Raw genomic sequence first — 24,870 nt, 5'->3', positions numbered from 1 at the left:
ATGCTAGATGGAATAATTTGATGGAATTAAAAACGAATCCTTTACTTAATGCTGATCTACTGGCACAGAACAACGTGGTAGAAACAGGTACTGTCAATTTATTGAATGACTTTAACCCGTTATACAGAGAACTTGAAAACAGCTTGTACAAACAATTCAGGTTAATTTGGCAGCACCTTCATTTGGAGGCATGCCTTCATTTTAAAGTGGTCCCCAGAGGAATGAGGGTCCTCTGCATGCCGTCATACGGCAACAGCCATCCTGAACTTCTTAAAAGCTGGCAAAAAATGAACTTAGAGCTCAGCTTCAATTATATTAAACTACTTATTGACTACTTTCTCCCTATAGAAAATGAACTGACGGAAAAGACAGATGCGCTTTACAAAGATTTAACCAAAAGATTTAAAGGGGAAATGTTTTCCGGTAAACTTGACAATCTTATTGGCCAAGTCAGTGCATATGGTGAGAGATTACAAGTAATAAAATTACGGAAGCTACAAAGGGACCAAAAAGACTTTGCCAATGGCCAGGTCTTTGTATGGTCTAGATTTAACCAAAGAGAAGGAACACAAAGAGCCAAAATGGCGAATGTGAATGATAGACAATTGATGAATGAAATATCAGACATTTCCCCTTTAACAATTGTAGCCACAGCCAGTGATCGCAACACGGAAACATCAGCGGACAGGCATAGACCATTTCTTTCTGATGATAGCAGTACACCGCCTCCTAATCAAATGGCTTTAGCCTCTAACTTGGGGCTAGGAGCAAAGCCAAAGCTACAACAAACCAACATAGACTCTTTTTTACCGCTTCCGGTTCGGCAGAGGAGGGACACAAGAGGAAGATCAGCGAGCCAGGGAAGAAGAAAAAGGAGACCATCGGAAGAGCCCTTGAACAAAAGGGGTCGGCAAAGAGACTGAATAATTTAGTTTTTAATATATCTGACCTCATATTAACTGAAACGGACTACAAATTATTAAATAAGGGATTAAGTTTTATACCAGCACAAATAGGGAACATATCCAATATATTAATTGAGTTACGAATGTTTGTACACAGTATTGCTTTGAAAATGTTTTTTAAATCAACTTTACAGAAAGTTAATGATGTTAGCCACACACAGAATGCTTTTGAATGTTTTAGTGCATTCACACCTGTATTGCATCCGTGTTTAGATTGTTTTTTAAAGGCATGTGAGAATGATCTATATAAACATTATTCTGAATATAAAAAAGGATCTTTGTCACTATTTCACAATGTGTCCAATGATGAAAGAGTTGCAATGAATACTTTAGCTAACAACTCAGAAATTGTAATAAGACCTGCTGATAAAAGGGGGAGGGATGGTCATCATGAACTCAAAAGATTATGTAACATACATGGGATTACTACTACAAGATGATAACACTTATAAGAAAATAGATATTAAAGTGGTAGATAAGTTAATATGTGAGGTTCATCAAAATATTTATGACTTATTACTAACCAGACAAATTAGCTATGATTTTTATATGTTCTTATTTATTGAACATCCAACTATACCATATATTAAGGGACTACCCAAGATGCACAAAGGCATCATGCCACCACCATTAATTCCCATAGTAGTTGGACATCAATGGGTTACAGAAAATATTTCGATTTTTATTGAAAGGAAATTAAAACCATTGGTTAGTGGAATTCCGACCATCCTAAAGGACTCTTACCAGCTACTTAACAATTTTAGTAATTTATCAAGAAAAATTTTGGATAAACATTTATTGGTCACTTTAGACGTTCAAAGTCTATTTACAGCGATACCCAACACCTATGGACTTGAAGCACTAAGATTTTTATTGAATAGATTTTCTTCTTACAATAATCATGAACAGATCCTATTAAATGCTTTACTTGAAATAGTTCTTACGAACAATGTAATGATGTTCAACAGCCAATTCTATATTCAACAGTGGGGGGGTGGCCATGGGCACCCCCTGCGCGAATACTTATGCGAATTTGGCTGTTTATAAATGGGAAATTACTAATTTATTTACACATCCTGATTATTGCAAGGTGATTGCTTATTACAGATTTGTAGATGACATACTTCTAGTATGGGATGGAAGTCCAATGGAACTCAAAATGTTTATTAATGATCTAGAAAAAACAACAGACTTTTTAAGGTATTCAATCGAATACTCCTATTCCAATATTAATTTTCTAGATTTGAACATTAGAAAAGATGGAAAAGGAAAATTAACATCATCCCTTTATAGGAAAAAATGTTGGAAAAATACATTATTACAACATGAGAGTATGCATCCTAGATTTATTTTCAATAATATTGTGAGAGGACAATACACTAGGTTATATAGGATATGCCAGAATGAGAATGAACGTAATGATGAATTTAATAAATTAGAACAATTATTTATAGATAGAGGGTACAATCCAGAAACAGTGGCTACTATAAAAGAGAATTTTATTAATGAATCTAGACAAGTGCCAAAAATATTCTACAGACCCAAATTAGAAGGACAACAATATCAACAACAAGATCTCAAACAGGCGAGGTGCATAATTAGTTACACTAGTGATAATAAATATTTAACGAATATTATTAGTAAGCATTGGTCTATATTGATTACCAATGATGAAATTAAAAGAATAGTAGGTGAAAGACCTACCTTCACCTACAAAAATATGAAAAATTTAAAAAGGATATTATGCAATGAGAAACTAAATGACATAATAGATTATAGGACTTATACGGGCACTCACCCTTGTGGAAAATGCAGTTCCTGTCAATGGATTTCAACAAATAAAGATTTTGTACATCCTGAACTATCATTTATATTTGAATTTAAATGCTCTGCTAATTGTGAAGACAATAATGTAATATACTTGGCCACATGTGAATGGTGCCCTGCCTTCTACATTGGTATGACGACAAGGAAATTAAAAAACAGGATACAAGAGCATTTATATGCCATAAAAAAAGCAGATTCCAAAAATGCCCTATCGAAACACATTATTGAATTTCCTACACATAAATTTGTCTTTAGGGTGATACAAAAAAGACCGATGAATAATAGAAGAGGGGATAATTTCAACAATTTAGAGAATCTAGAATTAGACTGGATTTTTAGATTTCGGGCACAGCAATATCCTGGCCTAAACAGCTATATTAGTATTAGGTCATTTTTGAAAAAAAGAAAATATCATTAATTTTATGAATTTGATGAATAAATTGATATATATGATTAATTTCTAAGTAATATAAAATATGTAAATACTTGGAAATTATCCAATTATAGTCCTTTATAATAAGACATCACCCAATTAAATAGTTTATGTTTATTGAAAACCATAGAAACAATATGTAGTCAAAAATGAAAAATATTTATATAAATAAATTTATATAAATATTTTTGATAATACAATAAAATAATATACTTATGTTTAAGTTTATATTTGGATACATATATTTATTTTCAAATAGCATAGTATCATTTTTAATGCATATTATTAACTATGTTTTTTATATGTAGTTTTTTATATATAGACTGTTATCTATATTATTATTATTTTTTATAATATGTTTCATACATTGATAAATATCTGAATAGACTATTAAATGCTTGGAAAAATCATATAGCCATAAAAGCACCTACATGTTTTCATGAATATTTACAAACACTTGCTACATGTATGAATATTATTCTATTTTAAATTGTTTATATATATATATATATATATATATATATATATATATATATATATATATATTTTTTTTTTTTTTTACATTTACATATACATGTATATGATATACTTTTATATTTACACTCATAGTCACACTTCATTGGTATATTGAGTGACTATATAATTATACTGACCCTCTAGTCAGTAAAAATGTAACCCTTATATTTATAGGATGTTATACATTATATATATTAGCAATCAATATACTTAATACATTTGATTGATGAATTTGATATACATTCAATTATAAGTGTTTATTAATATGTGCTTTAAGATGTGTTTTTTTAAAGAATTTCTTAAAGACTTTTTTAAAGAATTTTTATAATAAATATTTATTGAACTATTTATTTAAAGGTTATATATATACATTTAATTATTTATTGATGTCTATTTATTAATAGAATTATGTATATATTTGTTTTAACAATATCAATTCAAAATTACCTATATATTAGGAATCAATAACACATATACTTTCTTCTCAATACTGCTGCAAAATCATCTATTTATTCTCTATATTTTTGGATATGTTACATATGCTGTTTTTTTGTAATAGCTTATAGTTTATTAGACCTAGATATTTAGACAGATAGGAATTGTAATATGAAAGAAATAATATGAATATGATTATGTGTTGTCGCTCACATTGTTTATAGTGATCACTAAAGAATTGATGAGATAAATATAATGATCAGGGACAAGTTACATTCACTATATTTTATTTCTGTTAGTTCTGCTTTACTGCTTTAAATGAATGGGTATTTTAAAGAATATAATTGAATAATTGGATTAATTAACATATTTAGTAATTATAGTTTTTTCTATATATAGTGAATGGTTTCACTATGATGTTACACTTATCTGAAGAAGCGTGCAGTTGTGGGCACGCGAAAGCGCTCATATTTTGTTAATAAAAGTTCATTTTATTCATCGTGGTGTTGACCTGCACTTTTGTATCATATCACAGCAAAATGTTGCTGAAATATATATATATCATGCATCAGAATGTGTGAATATAAAGGAAAGGTAGGAATGCCATAACACGAAACCTGTTCTGTGGAACTATACCAGCAGTTGTTGTGGAATTGCATTACATGACTGTGATAACAGAACCAGACATTCTAGCAGTAACTACTGTTACAGCAGCACTTCACAACCCCCACACAGTATCATAGCAGGACAATCCCCACCCAAATGTACAAAATACCAGTGTGTTCAAGGTAGAGCAAGGATGTAGGTAGGCATACTCAGTACTGGAATTGTCCAGTTTCATGACCATCCTGTGGTAATGTCAAGAAAATAAAAAACACAAACAGTGCAGAGGTGAGTACATTAATATCCACAGTATAGCAGTTCCCAAACAGTTCATATGCCAAATGAAAACATCACAATAACTACATATGTATGGCAGCTAATTGTGGATGTTGTAAAGAAACTCCATACTCCCATGTATCTTGTGTTAGCATTTCTAGGGGTGAGTACAATTCTACACTGTCAACTGTGTACTGGAAGAGGCAACATTCAGGTCTGAGTACAACATACAAATAACTGGCTACACCCTTAGTAACAGTTAGAAGAAGTATACCAACCTTCTGACTTAAACAACGGTGACCACAGCAAACAAGCATGGTCCCCACTCTGGAATTCTGAAAGGGCTATGCCTACCTGACCTAGCAATTTATAGCACTGGGTTGCTATGACAGTGAGTACTGCAAATACACATAGCAGGCTGCATGCAATTGCCAAATGGTGGCCACCAATTGGTACAGAGGCCATCACATGCACATGTGCAGATACCTGTAAAAGCAGTCTGTACTTGCTGTCAACACATGCAATCATTCCATTGCAGGTACGGAGGGAGAGAAAGAGAGAGAAAAAAGAAAAGAAAAAGTGATGTAAAGTTAAGAAATATAACAAAAGGAATATATTGAAAAAAAAATGTATACTGACAACAGAAATAATATTGAAAACATATATTGAAAAGAAACTATATTGAAAAAAATCCTTGAAATAAAATATACTGGAAAAATTTTGAAAGAAAAATATAGAAAAAAAACTGATAAAAAAGTATTGAAAAATAAAAAAATATTGAAAACAATATATTCTGAAATATACATCTATTTAACAAAAATCTTGAACAGTAAAAGAGATACTGAAAGCTAAACGTATATTGGTAAAAAAGGTATACCAGGATATATGGCAACATATATGAACACATACAAAGGCAAGGTATGTAACAGCTATGTATTTACTGGAATGTAGTAGATGTTAATGAAGAGTACTCTATATTGTTTGAATCATCCATATGTGGCAGCAGTACGTATCGATGCACAGATGCCCTGCATAACCACTGGCATGGGGAAATGAGTGTTTTGCTGTGTGCAGTGGGATGTGACGGTGACATATGTAGTTCAGCATTAAATGTGAAACATCTGATCCATGTTATCTGTGTTCTGTACAGTAGTGTGTACAATGTCTGTTTGGGGTAGTAGCCTATACGGTCATGCAAACATGGATGTGACAGAGTAACAAATGCATGATAATTATATTAATGTGTAGCTTAGCACTGGCAACAGCTGTACCAGGCTAGTATGCTAATTCAGCATTTGCAGCTATGTATACACCCTCTAATATTACTGTGTGCTCACATGTGACACCTGTTCATGTTGCAGCAAGGCCCAACAGGTCAGCTGTGAGGTACATGTACTTACAACAGTGTGGTCCTTGCGTGTGTATGGCACACACATACGTAGAGATCTGTCCATGTCAGATATATTAGCATCTGTACATGTGCATTGAGCAAGGGACATACTGCAACTGTTTGTGAAAGGTGGATATCTATATGTTGTTGAAGGTTGTTATGTGCACATATCTATGTAGGTTGTAGTGTGTGGCAGACCAGACAGCATACAGTTCTGGTATATGACATGTGGTGGCTAAATGCTGTGGGTATGGTTCATCAGGTTTGCAGTGTTGCAGCCAGTGAGGCCTGCTAAAGCTACATGGGCTGAGAACACCTTCAACGCATTCTGCACAATACTGTGCAATGTTATGACATAACTGTATACGTCACAACCTTCCCATACTTGATATACCCACCATGACAGGTGGACTGTATATGTGCCTATATTTATATATGTATAGCAATGGATGTTCATATGTATGTGTGTGTGTGTGTGTGTGTGTGTGTGTGTATATATATATATATATATATATACATATAGATATATACATATAGATATATATATATATATATATATACATATAGATATATACATATAGATATATATATAGAGAGAGACTGGGTCATAATTACTGCAACAGATGCCTGGTGACAAAGCCATGGACTCAAGCTCAATGTTGACACTGTATTGGCATCCCTCCATGCAAAAACTCAGTACCCATGAACTACCACATGGGTGGTAGTCTACTCAACACCGAAGGTATGATAAGAGACCATGGGACACAGGTGGACAGTAGTCTCCCCTTTGATAGTCACAGTGCCACACTAGTCATGAAATCTGTCTACATGGCACATATGATCACAAAAGGTGTGTCATCCAGGGAAAAATAGGTCAGTGTTCCCCTCTACTCCACACACATAAAACCCGGTATAGAGTACAATGCCCCATGTGGTATGTACCTCACAAGACATCTACAGCAAGTGGAAAGGACACAGACATACCTCACAAAGAGTGATACCGGCATCAAACAGAAGCCCTATGCAGACCGTCACACAAACCCACAACTAGACTGTGTCGCATACTGCCTACCCAGAGGTAACCTCTGACTGACATACAAAGCTATGGCAAACCCAGATCTGTTGAACATGCTCCACATAGACAGATCACAATCTGTATGAGCTACACGCTCTAGGGACCCAAACCCTTTGACCACAATAAACAGCGCATGCTGGAGGGATAGATTCCTATCTCAGAGACATCCCATACTCTAGAACTAACCAACTATCCATAGCAAACAAAACTCCTAATTAGCAGTCGTCATAAATAATCATGGAGATTCTATGGGAGATAGTGAATACACCCAGGCAATCACCTCAGTGTCTCTGCTTGACTGAGCCACGTGCCACAGGTCTAAGTACCTCGCGCATGTTCCAGGCAGTCATGGAGGCACAGGCACATATGGAACGGTACACCAGACAGGGACTGAGGGCACAGAGGGCACATAACACCACCGTGATAGACAGTATCCATGACCTAGCTGGTGCCATCCGCAATTACACTAAGGTCACTGATAGACGTTGGGGAGAGACACTAGATGTCCTCCGCAATGTCATGTCCATGTGTCAGGACAGTGTGGGATGGTTGAATCGTCGACGTGGACATATGCCAGCAACATCAGCAGCTGGCAGTCACTGCGGACGTCCCTCAAGCAACGACCGCTCCCGTAGTGCCAGTACCAGCCTCAGCAATGTTGGGGGTGAGCTGTTCATAGAACATCCTATAAGACCATGTGCACATGGCTCTGGACAGTCCCAGCAGGGACCTGGGTCCAGTGTACATCCATCTACCTCTGGGGATAGTACCCAGTCTGGCTTGGTACCAGATAGTGTCAGTAGCACCCCTGCCAGGCACAGGTACCATATCCGTGGCCAGAGACGGTGATCTGTAAAGCCTCGCAGGTACAGTCTGTGGCTGTCCCACAAGTACCCATATGTGGTAGCCACATGTTGGAACTGTGTGCATGCAGAGACACACACACACACATAATCTAGACACCTAGGGCTAACACATACACACACACATTACATCAGCATTGGCCCATACCATTATTCTTGCCCCCCCCCACACACACACACATGTTGATTGGATGGCTCACTGTAGGCCTCTGGCAGACCAACAACACACCCTGTGCATATGATGAAACCTGTGCCTCCTCCTGTCATCTGTAACATCGATGCAGGAATAGGCTACCATGGTGCTGATGCATAGGGTGTCTTTATAGAAGTATAGCAATTTTAGCATGTTGTCAGCAGTAGCGTGTAATGATATGCTTGAAGGTGTAGCTGAGCAGGCATGATGCCTTAAAGTTATGATTGTCATTGTAGTGTTGTTTACACCAGTGTTAGTTCCAATTGTATATTGTCCGCCCACGTGCCACTTGGCTGATGTGTGCAGTATTGGCAGCATGTGTTAGTGAGTGGACAGTATGGGTGGGATGTGTGCAGCACATATTTGCAGGTGTACAGTTGTGGAAATGGTGGAGGTGCACTGTCTGCATGTATGTGCATAGTGAACACATGGGCAGGGTGACATGCTCTGTATTACACAGTAACACTCCATAGTTTCTATTGGTGGCCAGTATGCATTGTACTACACACATTTTGGAACCTGACTACACATGTGTGTATGACATGGTTTGACACTGTGCTGTGGGTGATACTGTTACTATCTGTCATTGTTTCGCATTCTGGTAGTGCACATGACTGCAACAGCCTGACCATAACCAATCATTATCTGATGTCCTGACAACTGACACACAGATGTAGGACACACAGCAACATTTGGATCCTTCAGGTACTATACTATGCCAGTATCCAGTGGTATTCAGCTGCACCCATTACTGAGACCACTCCTGTTCGGCATATGCCTCTCATAGGTACAAGCAATCACAGTAGGGATATGTCTGTCCACGTGCGCTAATGCATACTGTGGCTATACTGCATTCTCCAGATGACACACACATTCTCCACAAGGGATCATACAGACAGATACCTGTTGTCAAACCCATGCTGTAAAGCTATAGGCAAAACTAAGCATAGTCATCCACCTTTACAGAACATAGTATCCCCACAGTACCACATAGGTAGTAGCCACCAACATCATGAACAGGTACCGATGTGTACATGCAACCTAGTGTTATGTCATCTCTCCTTTGATAATCACATTCCCTAAGCTATTTTGCAATCCCTTGGTGGACCACATAAGCAATCAGGGGTCTGCATGCATGTCCACAAAGGTTGTTGTACACATATAATGCATAGTCATCATTGATAGACTCTGCTGCATTTGAACAGGTCTGACATATACTTCGGCCATAAACCCTCACACACACAATTCAATAGAAACCATAATGAGTGTGTGTGACACTGATGACCTAGGCTAGGCATCACTGCAGTGGCTGGCCTTGTCACAAGCATACAGATGTGACCTAAGGTCTGTGAAGCAGCAGCACAGTTTGGCAAAGTTGCCAACTGCGTACTTGGATAAAGCAGGGTTCCCACACATGCAATACTTGAGGTGACATGTACATATATGTATTTGCCTCATAGCTACCTCACATGTGCAATGCCTACTGTTATGTCATATGGTAGTAAAAGCAAAACCCCTGACACATTGACCAACAGTGTCACACACCTGGAGCACACACACTCACCAAGTGCAGGATTCAAATCCCTGCCTAACTAATTCATGATACTAGAGCCGTACGCATCAACACGTCGTGCTGTACACATTACTGGGAAGTTGTTTTTCCACAGTTATGTTTGTAGGATGGTGACATAATCAGATTTGACAAAGAGTAGTTTACCACTTTTAAGGTGTTTTGCTTCTACCCTAAAAGGTTGTTTTTTCTCAAGGAGATCACACACAAACAGTTGTCAAGTGCAGGATTCAAACCCCTACCTAACTACATCATGATACTAGAAGAATCTGCATTAACATGATGTGCTATACATTACTGGGGTTTCACTTTTCCACAGGTATATTTTTAGGATGGTGACATCATCAGACATGACAAGGATGTGCATACCACTTTTAAGGTGTTTTACTATTCTCCAAGGAGATCACGCACAAAAACACACAGAGTTGTCAATTGCAGGATTCAAACCCCTACCTAACTACTTCTTGATACTAGAAGAGTACACATTAGCGCGATGCGCTATACACATTACTAGGGTTTTCTATTTTCAACAGGTATATTTGTAGGATGGTGACATCATCAGACATGACAAAGATGTGTATACCACTTTTAAGGTATTTTACTACTCTCCAAAAAGGTTGCTCCTCTCCAAAGAAATCACACACACAGTTGTCAAGTGCAGGATTCAAGTCTCTACCTAATTACTTTATGATACTAGTGGAGTATGCATTAGCGTGATATGCTATACACATTATTGGGGGTTCTTTTTTCCACAGGTGTATTTGTAGGATGGTGACATCATCAGACTTGACAAAGATTGGTTTAGCACTTTTAAGGTGTTTTACAACCCTCCGAAAAGGTTGATCTTTCCCAAGGAGAGCACACACAAGTTGAGTGCAGAATTCAAACCCCTACCTAAATACTTCATGCTACTAGAGGAATACGCATTAACACGATGCACTATACACATTACTGGGGGTTCCTTTTTCCACAGGTATATTTGTAGGATGGTGACATAATCAGACTTGACAGAGATTAGTTTACCACTTTTAAGGTGTTTTACTACTCTCCAAAATGTTTGCTCCTTCCCAAGGAGACCACACACAAACACACAAACACACACACTTGTCAAGTGCAGGATTCAGACCACTACCTAACTACTTTATGATACTACAGACATACGCATTTACACACCATGCTATACACATTACTGTGAGTTATTCTTTCCACAGGTTTATTTGTAGGATGGTGACATCATCAGACTATACAAAGTGGGTTACATTAGGTGACATTAGGTGGGCTACATTAAAGGAATGTCTACACACTTTGGCCATGTCATCATCAAAGGGGTATGTACTATCTACCTGTGTCCCCAGGGCCATGATGACTTCTCCGTACATACCAGATTACCACCTATGTGGTAATTTGCGTGCACTTTGTTGTACCCAAAGAGGATGACTATGCATTCTTTGGCATTCAGCTTGAGCCCATTGTTTTGACACCAGGTATCTGTCTCTGTAAGACACTTCTAGAGGATGTCTGTGCTAGCCATGCAGTTGGTTATGGACCACAGTTACCATTCATCTGCAAACCTGTTCAGCCATACACCTCCCATGCTTGCCACTACTTCTGAGCAGTATCTACTGAACAGGTGGGGTCCCAGGACCAAGAGCTGTGGGATGCCATTTGTCACTGGCTTACAGTTGGACATGGCACCAGCAACTCTGAACATGTGTGTTTGATCTGTTAGCCATCTGGCCACCCATCCTGTGACATAGCTGTTAATGTTCCAGGTGGTACGCTTGTCCATGATGACAGAGTGGGGAATGGTGTGGAAAGTCCTTCATGAGGTCCAGGTGGGCTGTGTGGACTACTTTCACCTCCAACTATGTCCTTGGTAACTGTTTGAAGTAAGTCAACTAGGTTTGGGAGCCAGGATCTGACTTTAACAAGGTGAAGTTCTGGATAGTATAGTGTCTGGAGGTCTCCAATGCCTCTGTTTACGGGTTCCATGACAATTTGCTCAATAGCTCTGTAGACCAGGCTGAGTAGACATATTGGGCAATGGTGTCCATGCTCTTTTGTGGCATCCCCTTTCTGGAGATGGATGACTGTTTGTGTATGCCATTCTTTGGGTACATAGCCTGTGGTACGCTTGTGTCTGGACAGTGAATGTGAGTGAGGGTCCAGTTCCTCATGGGCCTAGTGTATGACACAGCCTGGGACACCATCCAGACACATTGATGCTGTGTTCTCAGCTTTGGTGAGGGCTCTCTTTACCTGCATGTCCATGACATCTGGGGCTCTGCATCCTTCTGTGCTGGACACAGGCACTTTTGGGGGTGATGGGTGAACGTGTCCCCCTGGATGTGGGCAATGATAGTTGGTTTGGTGTATTTCTTTCATTTTTTCAGTAGCTGACAGCATATTTGGAGGTTGACACCCACGTCTTGTATAGCTACCATAGGCTTTGTGGTTGTCATTCTTACATTCCTTGGCTATTTGTCTTTAGAAACTGTCCTTGGATTATTTTATGAATGATCATTGTTTCATCCTGATAATGATCAGTGATGCGTTTCCTTTACTGAAGTTGGCTCTATCATGTGTTTGTTTCCTCCTTCTGTTGTCTAGCTTATTTATAGGCAACAACCACCTGATTGTTGTCTTATTTTTGGAGGTGTGCATCTTGGTTTTATTTGTGATGTCTCAATCCATGCAACCCAGTAGATGCTCATAGGATGCACTTGTAAATGATTCTGCAGTTTGTATACCATTATCCTATAGCAACAGGGCTTTGGAACGCTCCACTTTGGTCTTGGGAAGTGTGCAATTTGCTTTTGCAAAAGTCTTCACAGTGGTTTCATTGACTGGGTGGGGCGGGGGCGGATGTGGATGTCCAGTGTGATTACTTCATAATCTGATATTACCAGTGAGAGATTTATCTCTGTAGTGGAACACTGGTACCCCATGTTGGTGATGATCATGTCCAGTATGCTGTCACCTCTAGTGGGCATGGTGATCAGCTGTTCCAGGGTGTTAGGGTTTTTAAACTCTATGAATCATTGGGCGAAGGGCGTTGTACACGAGTAATTCCACCACTCACTGTTTGGGTAGTTGTAATCTCCTCATATAATGGTGTTGGATAGGACCTTTATACTTTCCACTGTTCTCCGGAATACTGAGTGAGGTTCCTGAGACAAGGTACATGATCTGTAGCAGTCTACAATGTGATGGGTAGCCTTGGCCAATGTTACTTGCACTTGCATGGTCTCCAAGGCCTCGTGCTGTGCCACTAACCTGAAGGTGTGGGTATCCATATGGTACATGGGTACACCCCTTCCTTTTGTATTTCACTCGTGGTTTTGGGTCCAAAGGTCAGAGGGATTGTGAGTATTTTACATGGACCATATCCAACAGCTCTGTGTTTGACATTGTTTTGTATGTTAGGCAGTGAACACCTCTGAGTGGGCGATTTGCAAGGGAGTATGTATGGAGCATTTTGAGATGGTCTGTGTATGGCATACATTTCAGGCCACTAATGTTCTTTGTGTGGTATTGCTGCTGGCTTTCCAGTTGTTGTAGTTGACTTGTGCGGTACATAGTAACAGTGGCATTGTACTCTATTATAGTTCTAGTGAGTGATGAGTAGTGGGGAACATTGTCCTCTTCCATTCTGCATGAGACACATTTTGTGATGAGGTGTGCCACATGGGAGGGTTTCCTGACTACTGTGGGAATGTGATTAGCACAGTTGTATCCACTGTCCACCTGTGACCCAAGGTCTCTTGTCACACTTTCAGTGTGAAGTATACTACCACCTCTGTTGTAGTTCTTGGCTACAGAGTTTTTAACATAGGGGATGACAATGCACCTTTTGGCATTGAGCTAGAGCCCATGGCTTTGACAAAAGCCATCTGTCCCAGTGAGGCCCTTTTGTACAATGTCCACATCTTTTGTGTTTACCATTATGGCTCCTGGTTTGCAGTCCTCTGGTAAATTCAGCTGCCACAGACCTGCCATGTTAATATTTACTTCAGGGAAGTAGATACTACACAGCCTGGGAAGTTATCTGGTCCCATGGCTGCTGTTATACTGGTTTGGAGAGTGTTTATTACCTGTGCAGCCATGATGACAGCAACTTTGGCAGATAGGATCGCTCTTTCATGGGTGTGAAGGGGGTACAGTTAACAGTGATCCTATCTGCCAGGATGTTGGCAATATCAGTTGGCTCTGTACATTTACTGCCATTGAGCTGTAACTCGGAACAGATCTGACTGTAACCATGACATGAACCTGTCTGTTGGGCAGAGTTCTCCTGAGTAGACAGTATGCCACAGAGTACAGATTGGGTTACATTCAGTCTTGTTACATGGGGTGGCTATTTGAGGCCATTAATCCTCTTGTTAAGGTACTTCATTGGTCTTTCTAGCTGCTGAACGTGCTTATTTGGATTCATCGCAAGTGTGTTGTGGTACTCTCTGACAGGTCTGATGACTGCTGAGTAGTGGGAACCTCCTTTGACCTATGTGCACAGACCTTGGCAGTTTGTGTGAACACATAGCGTGATTTTCCAACCACTTTGCGAATGTGTTTCTGGAAGTAGAGATGACTATCCACATTTGTCCATAGATACCTAATTATCACATCATTATTTAGCCTAAGTGTGTGAGCATGCCCAGTATGACCTTTCAGTATGTTGCTGCCTGACATTTGGTTCGTTTCTTTAAGTGTGTGAGCATGCCCAGTATGACCTTTCAGTGTGATGCTGAATGGAATCCACTACATTTGTTGGAGTATGTGCGCACACCCAGTATAGACATTTATACTATATGTGTATGGCAAATCAAGTTGTATTTTTACAGCAGGGCTCACCTTTGTGTTATAGATCAACAGGGATCATGCTGTGCCTGCAGGGCCTCCATGCGACACTTTGCATAGACTTACCAACATTTCTACATACAGGGGTAACAGCTATTCTTTGTACATTTCTACCTGGGGGCACACCTGATTGTTACTGTGGGTGTACATAGGATGTGGGTTTCACCTGACACTTATACACATTTGCTATGCCTGCACTGCTATGTACAGGACACCATTTCAGTCTGTACTGTTGCCTATCGTAGTGGCTTGAGGCATACTACTGTACTACAGATATTGGCATCCAATGTCACGTATATTACACTGCAACTTCATAGCCTACACAACCCACATCACACCGCCTAGCCTGATGTTCTTGGTCTGCATAGGCGTGTGGGGGAGTTTACCCATTTGCCTCTTTAGGGGCATGATACTGCATTTCTTTGTGTTTGCATTAGTGTACAATTGTCCTGCTGTGTCTGTGCCATTGAAATGCTATCATGGCTTAGTGGTTCAGTACTGTGACTATCGTACACAGTGTCCTGGGTTTGAGCCCTGTCATTGTTTTTTATTGCCATGCTGGGCAGACCAGACTGCTTAAGGAACAGTACAGCAGATATGAACATGTTTAACTGACTTTGCTTAACTTTGACCAGCCTTGCCCAACGTTTCCCAACATTGCGCTAGTTGGCATGAGCAATTTTGTTTACATATACTAGATATTGGTAAAAGCTGCTTAGTACTGCTTTATATTGCTTAAAACATGGCAATCATGCCTCAGGTAGTGCTGCAGGGCTGCCTATGTCGGATGCACATACTACACTCCCTATACATGTTTGGAAACAGGTAGTGTCATGTTAGGCATCCCTATTATTTTATGTGTGAGTCAGAGGGAGGTATTATTTCCAGGGTTCCTACTGAGCCAGTGTATGTGCTATGCGTTGCCTCTTTGCCAAGGCCAAGGCATACTGGGCACGCCTCCTTCTGCCTACTGGGGCAGGCTCAGGTTGTTCCTCCTCCGAGTCAAGTTGTGCCTGTGCAGGCCTTGGTAATGGTGGGTAGCTGTTTGGCCCTGCCCCATGCTGTTCCTGCTGCAGCTGTTTTCACAGGATCATATTGTGTAGCATGGCACATACCATGACAATTTGGGTACATGTAGTTGGTGAGTACTGCAAGGCTCCACCAGATGTGTCCAGGCAACGGAACCATGACTTGATCTTCCCAAACACATGCTCTATTACATTCCATGTTTGTGCTAGTACCTCATTATGGTGTTCTTGTTCAGGTGTGGGTGCATTTCTGAGGGGTGTCATCAGCCACTGCTCCAGTGTGTATCCAGCATCCCCCACTAAGTGACCGTCAGGGATGTCCCTATTGGCAAATATCTGGTACAGCTGCGACAGATGCCAGATATGGGAATTGTGGTGGCTTCCAGGGCAGCCAGCACACACATTCAGTATTATGCCCCGGGCATCACACATGACCTGGCAGTTGATGGAGTGGAAGGCCTTGCAGTTGATGTAGGCCCTACCCCACTCTCCAGCTGTTGCTTTGATGTGTATGTGTGTGCAGTCAATTGCACCCACTACCTCAGGGTATTCCACTATTTGATGGAAGAGACATACGTTGCTGGCCAATACCTCACAGAAATTGGGGAAATATACATGATCACCGACATGTGCTGACATGGCATTCAGGAGCTGATGCAGTACCCTGGATGCTGAAGCCTGTGAAATCCCCATCATATCACCAGTTGGTCTCTGGAAGGTACCTGTTGCTAGTATTCTTAGGCCAACACATACCTTGGTTTCCACTGGGATGGGTTCCACTCTGTTGGTTCTGTGTGTGCGGTGTGGCCTGCACAGCTCAACAATTTGCTGCAGGAGCTCTCTGTCCACTCTATAGAGCTCCACTATCTCCAGCTCATGTAGTCCCTGGTAGGTTACCCTGGGTCTGTACACTCTTCTCCGTCTCCTCACTGTGGGTTGCTCAGCAGCATTTGCAAAGGCACCACACTCAGCATCTTGCACATGTCACCTTATAATAGCAATGGCAGCCCCTAACATTTTTCTGTCTCAGTTAGGCTTTAAGTTTTCACTTCTCTTTGTAGACTGCAGTGTTGCAGTGTTTCTGAGAAAAACATGGGGGAATGTTGTTTGCAGAGTTTTAAGTGCTGGGCTGGGCTGGGCTAGTGCACTGCCTGTGTAATTGGCTGATTCTGATTGATTTTACCTGGAAGCTCTGCTAGTTCTCCTTGGTTAACTTCCTACTACTTCCCTTCCTTCCTTTTCCCACTTCTGTTTCCACAGGGGCCAGCGCCACACAAACAAGCGCAAACACATGCACATGAGCGCACACATGTGCACATGCATGCACACAGGCTTACACAGGCTTACACAAGCTTAGGCAGGTGCACAATCCTGCATATACGCTTAGACAGCCTTACACAGGCTTACACAGGCACACACACGTGCACACAGGCTTAGACTGGTTTACAGGTGCTCACACGCATGCACACAGTGTAAGCAGCTTTGCAAGAAACTTTAGTGATAGCCACAGCGTACACCTTCGGCTTCTGGGTTTCAGTTTAGACAACTGTAGACACGCCTCTTCCAGTCCTGAGTAACTCACAGCAACCACATGCCACTCTGCTCCAATAAGCTTAAAGTATTTTTGATACATACCCCCTCATGATGTTACCTATCTTCTACTCTGTTACTCCCCTAATCCTACTCTTACACTCTACGGACATGGTTCACATGGCAGGGAAATTTGGGATTCACTATCCTTATACTCATTTGCGTAGGATTGCCTACTAATGCTTGGTTACATCTCTCAGACTGAGCTTCCCCCCCTTAGCAACCACTACTCAGTAGCCATGTTGTCTTCAGTCTGCCATTCCCCTGCATGGCAGATGAATATTTTGAATAAAATCCCTATTTGTGGCTTTTATTTTTTGTTTTTCTGTTTTTTAGAGCGCTGCACGTTTGCACAGCGTTGCACTACGCTTAAACATCAGAGATCGGGGGAAAAAAAATATTTTTTTATTATTTTGCAACAGATAAAAATGCCAATGGCAGTATATTTGGCCATTGGCATGCTTCCTCAACTGGATGCATCCTTTATTTGGAGCTGTCATGGCTCCGTTTTGCTATTGCAGAACGGTACTCAGTTGCCAACCGAGTACATTTCTGCAAATAACACTACTCTCACTTGGACAGGTTATTGTTTCCTGGGTCGCAAATTTACCTCATTTGCATAGCTTTCAGCAGCAAATGAGGTAATTTGCATAAACTAACTGTTCATGCAAGAGTCGCTTTAGGAGCTCTCTTGCACGCCCCTGCCAGCTGTTCCTGGATTGCTCGGCAGACATGTTGGCTTGCTGGAGTCTTACTCTACTCTTAGACTCCATGCAAGCCTTCGTGAATCCGGCCTGTGATCTTTTTAAATGAGACATGGTACTTTGTATCTGTTGGCTTGGAGATGGTTGTATCTAAATAAGTGATTGGGTATATAGGTATTAGTATTAACTGTTGATTTTGATAATATTTATAGACTTGGTTTGTTTGATTGTTTTATGGTGAGATGAAGCACTGTTTTTTGGCGTTAAAGTGCTTACCTATCATTAAAAGGCTTTTAGCTGTGCTTGATTCCCTGTGAGTTTTCTTCTAAAAATTAAAACCTCCCTAACCTGTAAATTAATCTTAATATTCACAATGTAAACAAGCACTCTGTATAATCACATCATGAACTGCTTTCATTATAATAAGTTTCTGATAAGTCAAAATAATCAATATGACAGGAACATCAATTTTTCCATATCCAGGTTTGTGTTGTATTTTTTTTTTTGTGTTCAAAAGTTTACATGATGATCTGAATAAATAAGCAAGTTAGAAATCAACAGCTTCAGCTTACTCACTTTCAAATACAGTGCTTGAACTGTTTAAGCAAACATCACACTGCTATAAGATTCAAACCAGGAAAGCATTTTTGATTTTTGATTCTTTAATTCTTTTCTCAGATTTCTAGCTGATCTGCCTACTACAAATTCTCAGTGTAACTTTTTGTAAGCTTATCTTGTACACAACACTTGTAGATTACATAAACTACTCACACTGGCTTGGTGCTCCCACTTTTATTCTGTGTAAATTGGTTTCTTTCATTTTACATATTTAAGCAATGTGATTTACTTTGCACTACTTCTTCTCAGTTGTTTCATTGTAGGGCATTTATTTTTCAGGCACATAACCTCTCTGCATGCATTAGTTATGATCAACATGCTTCTCTGGCTCTCTATTGATGTCCATGGACCTTGATATGACTACCATCCACATAAGAAAAGCAATTTTTAACATGTAAGTTTCTCTATCTATGATTATACTGCTAACTTTCTATCTTATCTATCTTTGCATTTGTTAACAAGAAATTATAAACCACAATCGAGGCCAAAGTCAGTAACAGTATTATAAAAAGATAAACAATAAGAGTTGATGTACTGTAACTATATAAAGGTTACTGTATAAATAAGATTGCAGAAAATGTAGTTTAAAAGTAAAAATAGAATATTTAACAATGCAAAATAAAGATCATACATATTTAGCTTTAAGTAATATGGCCAGAAATTTTGGGATGTGAACTAACTAAGATAACTAGTTGTGGTTAGGAGAGGATATGCTTGGTATGAACAGCAAACCAAATGGAGTCAGAGTATAAGTAAATAATATCGACAGAAACAGCTCAGTAATTCCCATACCTGGCAATGCAAGTTAATATCAGCTAAGATGCAATGTGGAAATGGTAATAGTAAATTCTGAGAATTAGGATATGTATTCTTTTTTTTTTTTTTTTCATTTGTTGGTCAGGTAAGCTCTCTGGTCCTACTGCTTCTTTTCATGGATGACCCAAGTCCCGTAAACTATCTGGTCAAGCGAATTGCTAAGAGTCACACAGTGGGCAAAAGGAGACTGAAAGATTCAAACAAAGCACTGCAACATAAAAATGGTTAGCAGCTTATAGCCATAACTGTCTGCACTAAACTGACATGCAATATATCTATCTGGTAATATATATACAGATATCCTGAGCTACATTTAACTACCATTCCATAAATCTATATGACTATGTCAATTAAATACATATCTACTTCTTTCACATTTAATTTTTTTTAAGCTAACTGGGAAAGTGAATTCAACATCATGGATACATTTTAGTGATGATTCAGGCCACGATGGTAGAGCAAATGCACTACACATGGACACTTCAGAATCTCTAGTTAACTGACAGGTATTTGGAAGGTGTGAAGAAACTGGAGGACACAGAGAAGACCCTCAGAGATGGGGAAAAGCTGCACAGTCCTGACAGGAGAACAGGATTGTACCCAGGAGCAATAAGCCATCAGGGCAAAGAGCTTTACAATTCAGACACTGTGCTGCCTTATCTATCTATCCATCTATCTATCTATCTATCTATCTATCTATCTATCTATCTATCTATCTATCTATCTATCTATCTGTCTATCTATCTATCTATCTATCTATCTATCTATCTATCTATCTGTCTATCTATCTATCTCTCTATCTCTCTTTTTCTCTCTAGCTGTGTCTACTGATCTATATAGCTTGCAATATACCCTGTCAAATGCATATTTTGTTGACAAAGCTTATTTATTTATCTTTTTGATGAAATCACTTCTTGTTGATTGCAGGAGATTTCCAACATTGGTTCATTGACTATTTTTGTGGTGTGTGTGCTGTGATTGTGTGAAGATTTTTTTTGTCTTATGTCAAAACTTTCAGATATATTTAAAGTTTCAGCACTTTGTGTGTGGGGGTAGACTTTATTTGTCCTTTGAGTTGTTTGTTTAGCTTGATGAGAAGTTTTTTATCCTGTTGGGTGCTGCACCTCCTAATTTTTGTTATGATTTTCTTTCTTCTATTATATAGCCTATTGATGTTGTGATTCCACCAGGGTGGCTTTTTTTTGAGTTAGTTCTGTACTTCTTCCTGTTGGGTGCAGCTGCCTCTGTGTAGCTATTAACATACTTGTATAAGGTTTCTGTGAACAGTTCCTCATAGGCAACAGTGCTGTCAGGGTTTACGGGGATTGACATTTTGCCAGGTTATCAATTAATAGTAGGAAGTTAGCCTTGTAGCAGTTCCTGAATATTCCAGGGTTAGATGGGGTTTCAGGTTTTATTTTTACTTCAAAGGAGACCATTTTGTGGTCTGACCTTACCAGAGAAGACATCACACTAGAGGGTGTGCAGCACTTATTAATGAGGACCAGATCCAGTATTGTTGCACCCCTGGTTGGTGTACTGATGATCTGGTCCAGGGAATTTGTGTTTACAAAATACAGAAACCTTTGAGCCTGTACATTTGGTGTCATGTATGATTTCCAGTTAATAGTGGGTTAATTAAAGTTGCCAATAAATATGGTATTGGATTGGATGCTGAGGGTTTCCCCAAAGTTTAAACATGTTATGGGTTCCCTGGGTCATACAGAGGGGCCTATAGTTTGCAAGGAAGTGCTATGCAATTTTGCCTAAGGTGATTTGAATGTGGAGAAGCTCAAGTGCATTCCCTATTTGACCAGCCTTGAGGTAATTTATTTTTGATGTAAAGTGAGACACTTCCCCCTTTAGTCCCTGTCTGTATAGTAACTGGTCTAAATATGTGGAAGGCATTATAAAACAGAGTGTCAGTCTATTCGGTTCATACGCCTTCTAAGGAAGATACAGGGGAATGTCACACAGCCAAAGCTTCATTTCATTCGAGCTTCATATCCTAAAAGAAGTCAAATATGTTGGGCATTTTTTTTTCTTTTGGTACAGAGCATCTTACAAGGCATCACTCCCCACGACATACAAAGTGTACATGGGTTAATCATTCCCTAGTGTCATAAATAGGCTCATCACTAACCACTGTCCTAGTGCAGTTCAACTTAAACATTTTTGAAAGTGTACCTACCTGTGACCACATGCTGCCTTCTCAATTCTCTGTTGTCACTCACAACTAATGGACTTGCTTGTTCCATCTAGGATTGAGAGGAGGGCTCTTCTTCCCACTGTCTGCTGCACTTAGAATGATAAAATCTGTATGTCCATCCTTGTTTGAGTTTCACAAAGGTTTTAGTTTCTGCTAATGAAAAGAACTTAAATAACTTGTCAGCTTTAGAAGATCTTAGCCTAGCAGAATGTCAGTGTCAGAGGGTGCATTCCTTTCTTCTTCCTAGACTAAGAGTAGGAACAAAGTGTCAACTATTAATATATAAGGTCCGTGAATACTGTCAGGTGTCGCTGCTGTCTGTGGAGCCCACCAACAATGAATCAAGCTTACATTCAAACTCATTTAAGATCCCTAACAAGAGAGTTCAAGCGTTTAACATTTAGCTATAGAGGAGTGTCTGTTTGTTTGGCAGCCCATATACTTCTCACATTGACAGTCCTATATGTTGTTTCATTAATTTATCTACTGGGGACGTTTAGACGTTTTCTTAGGATGGCATTTACATAAGAAACACTGCTCAGGTCTTCCACCTATGAGAAGGATAATGAATCTTAAATTATTCCTACAATAATTATTTTAACTGTCCATTTTATTCTGTAACTTTTCATATTAGGATTGTAGCTCTGTTGTATGGCGACCTAATACCTGACAAGTCAAGCACCATCATTTTATTGATCTCCTTCTGTGCTTGTATCAAGGATTTATTAATTCCTTCTAGTTTCTCTTCCTGCTTAAACATTTTTTTCTTATAGATGAGATTGATGAGGTACTCCAGAGAACACCTTATAACAGTGCCATAATCTGATCCAACACTTCTTTCGGGCCTCACCCACAAATAATGAAATCAATACAGAAAAAGAATATCCTCCAGCTTACACTAGTAACATGAGATTACACCTGTGAACTTTCCAACAGCCAGGCACTTAAGCACATTATAGTATGGCATTAATGGGGGTGGGGGGTGCAGATCTTTTAAGAAGATAAGCTATTTGAGCTTATCCTGTCCTCAGGAAGCACTCATTCTATCTTTGTTCTGCCACTTTGCTGGCCCTTATTACATCACCTTGGAACAGCCATCTTCAAGTGGCTGCAATTCATGAATGCTCAAAGAATTTGACATTTGTAAAACAGATTTGAAGACAATACTAACAAAGGGTGGGGAATAATTAACTATTGATGGGAAAGGATTTACAATTTATTTTACAGGTAAGGAAATGGACGGCTTGAATAAGACAAACATTTTTATTCTGCCATCAGAGAAAGAGTTTCTATTATTTGTAGTTTTATTTATTTATTTATTTATTTACATTTGTTGACCAGGAGTGTCCAACTGGATGTAGGTCCATTTTCAGTGGAGGCCCGGGGAGAAAAGCTCCACAGTTAAAATAAACAGACAGTAGTTACATTGGATTACATAGCGATTAACAATTTAGCATAGCAATTACTTACAACATATTTACAGATGCAGAACGTATTACATCAGTAAACAACTAGAATCTTTATCTGTGAAGTACATAACAGACATTAACCAGTTACAATAAGAAGTTCCTGCTGTATAATAAGTACTAGGTTTATGAGCATCTGAGCTTGCTATAATCAAGGTAGTTAGTGGAGTGGAAAGAAAGGTAGTGGTTGGATGGGGTGGGTGATATTAGAGTGGGAGTTGCAAGGGCATAGCCAGCATGTTTTTAGGTGTGCTTTTAGTAAAGTTTTGAAGTGGGTGCATGATGGTATGGAGGTAATTGTGGGTGGGAGGGAGTTCCATAATTTGGCTATGGTGCAAGAGAATAGTGCTTCACCAGCAGAGTTATTGGCTTTAGTGATCTGCAAGTGATTTTTGTTGCTGGATCTTAGTGGTCTGGTGGTGCGATAGGGTTGGAGTAGATTCTGGAGGGATGGGACATTTAGTGGATGGTTTACTAGTTTGTGGGTGAGTGATAGTTGATACCATTGAAGGAGGTGAGGGAGTTCAAGCAAGCCCAGTTCAGCAAATGAGAGTCAGTGGTGACTACGGTAGGATACCCCTGTGGTGAATTTGGCGATTTTGTTGTAGCAGGTCTCTAGTTTGTTTAGATCGCATTACCTTAGGTTGGTATATATTGGAGAGGCATAAAGTAGGGTGGAGATAAGGTGGGAATTTGCTATTGAAATCTTTGCTACTTTAGTGAGAAGTTGCTTATTTCTGTATAATACTCGTAGTTTTTTGTGGACTTTTTTTATGGTCATGGATATGTGAATGTCAAATTTTAGTTTATTGTCTATTTCCACTCCTAGCAATTTGGTGTGTTCAGTTGGGTATATAGTAGTGTTGTCTTTTGCTGTGATGTTAAAGTGATGTTAAAGTTTTATAATATTTTGTAGTTTCATTGTGTAAATCATGTTCCTCACAGCCCATTACACTTATGAAACTGACTGCATTTTCCCAATTATATGTTCTGCATATCAATATAAGACATTCAAAGTTTAATTTCAGAGACAAATAATAACCTTCTATATCCAAGATGCAGAAGTGAACTCCAGCAATGAAACAAAGGAACTAATTAACAGCTGGCACTGGTATACTGAAGAACACAGAGAATTAGCATATGTTCGCGACATTTTGATTTAAAAATGACTGTGTGCTTACTTTGGCTGTATCATCAACATGCTGAATAGAGTCTGAATCCAGGTGAGTAATGTATTTTGTAATGGTATAACTATATCTCAAAATAACTGTGCTGACACTTCCTTGGGCCTTTCAAATACAAGGAGGTATTAAAATGCAGGTCTCGATCTGCAATTACCTCTGGGAGCTGCTGATTATAGTTACTCCAGTGACAGAATGCAGTCATTAGCTGCTGTATTAATTTTTTTTATTATGTTAACATGATTGAATTTTTAA

Source organism: Protopterus annectens, chromosome 4.part1 (genome assembly GCF_019279795.1).
Source record: "Protopterus annectens isolate FY-2018-M chromosome 4.part1, PAN1.0, whole genome shotgun sequence".
In the NCBI taxonomy this organism is placed as follows: domain Eukaryota; kingdom Metazoa; phylum Chordata; order Ceratodontiformes; family Protopteridae; genus Protopterus; species Protopterus annectens.
This window is presented reverse-complemented; position numbering follows the sequence as displayed.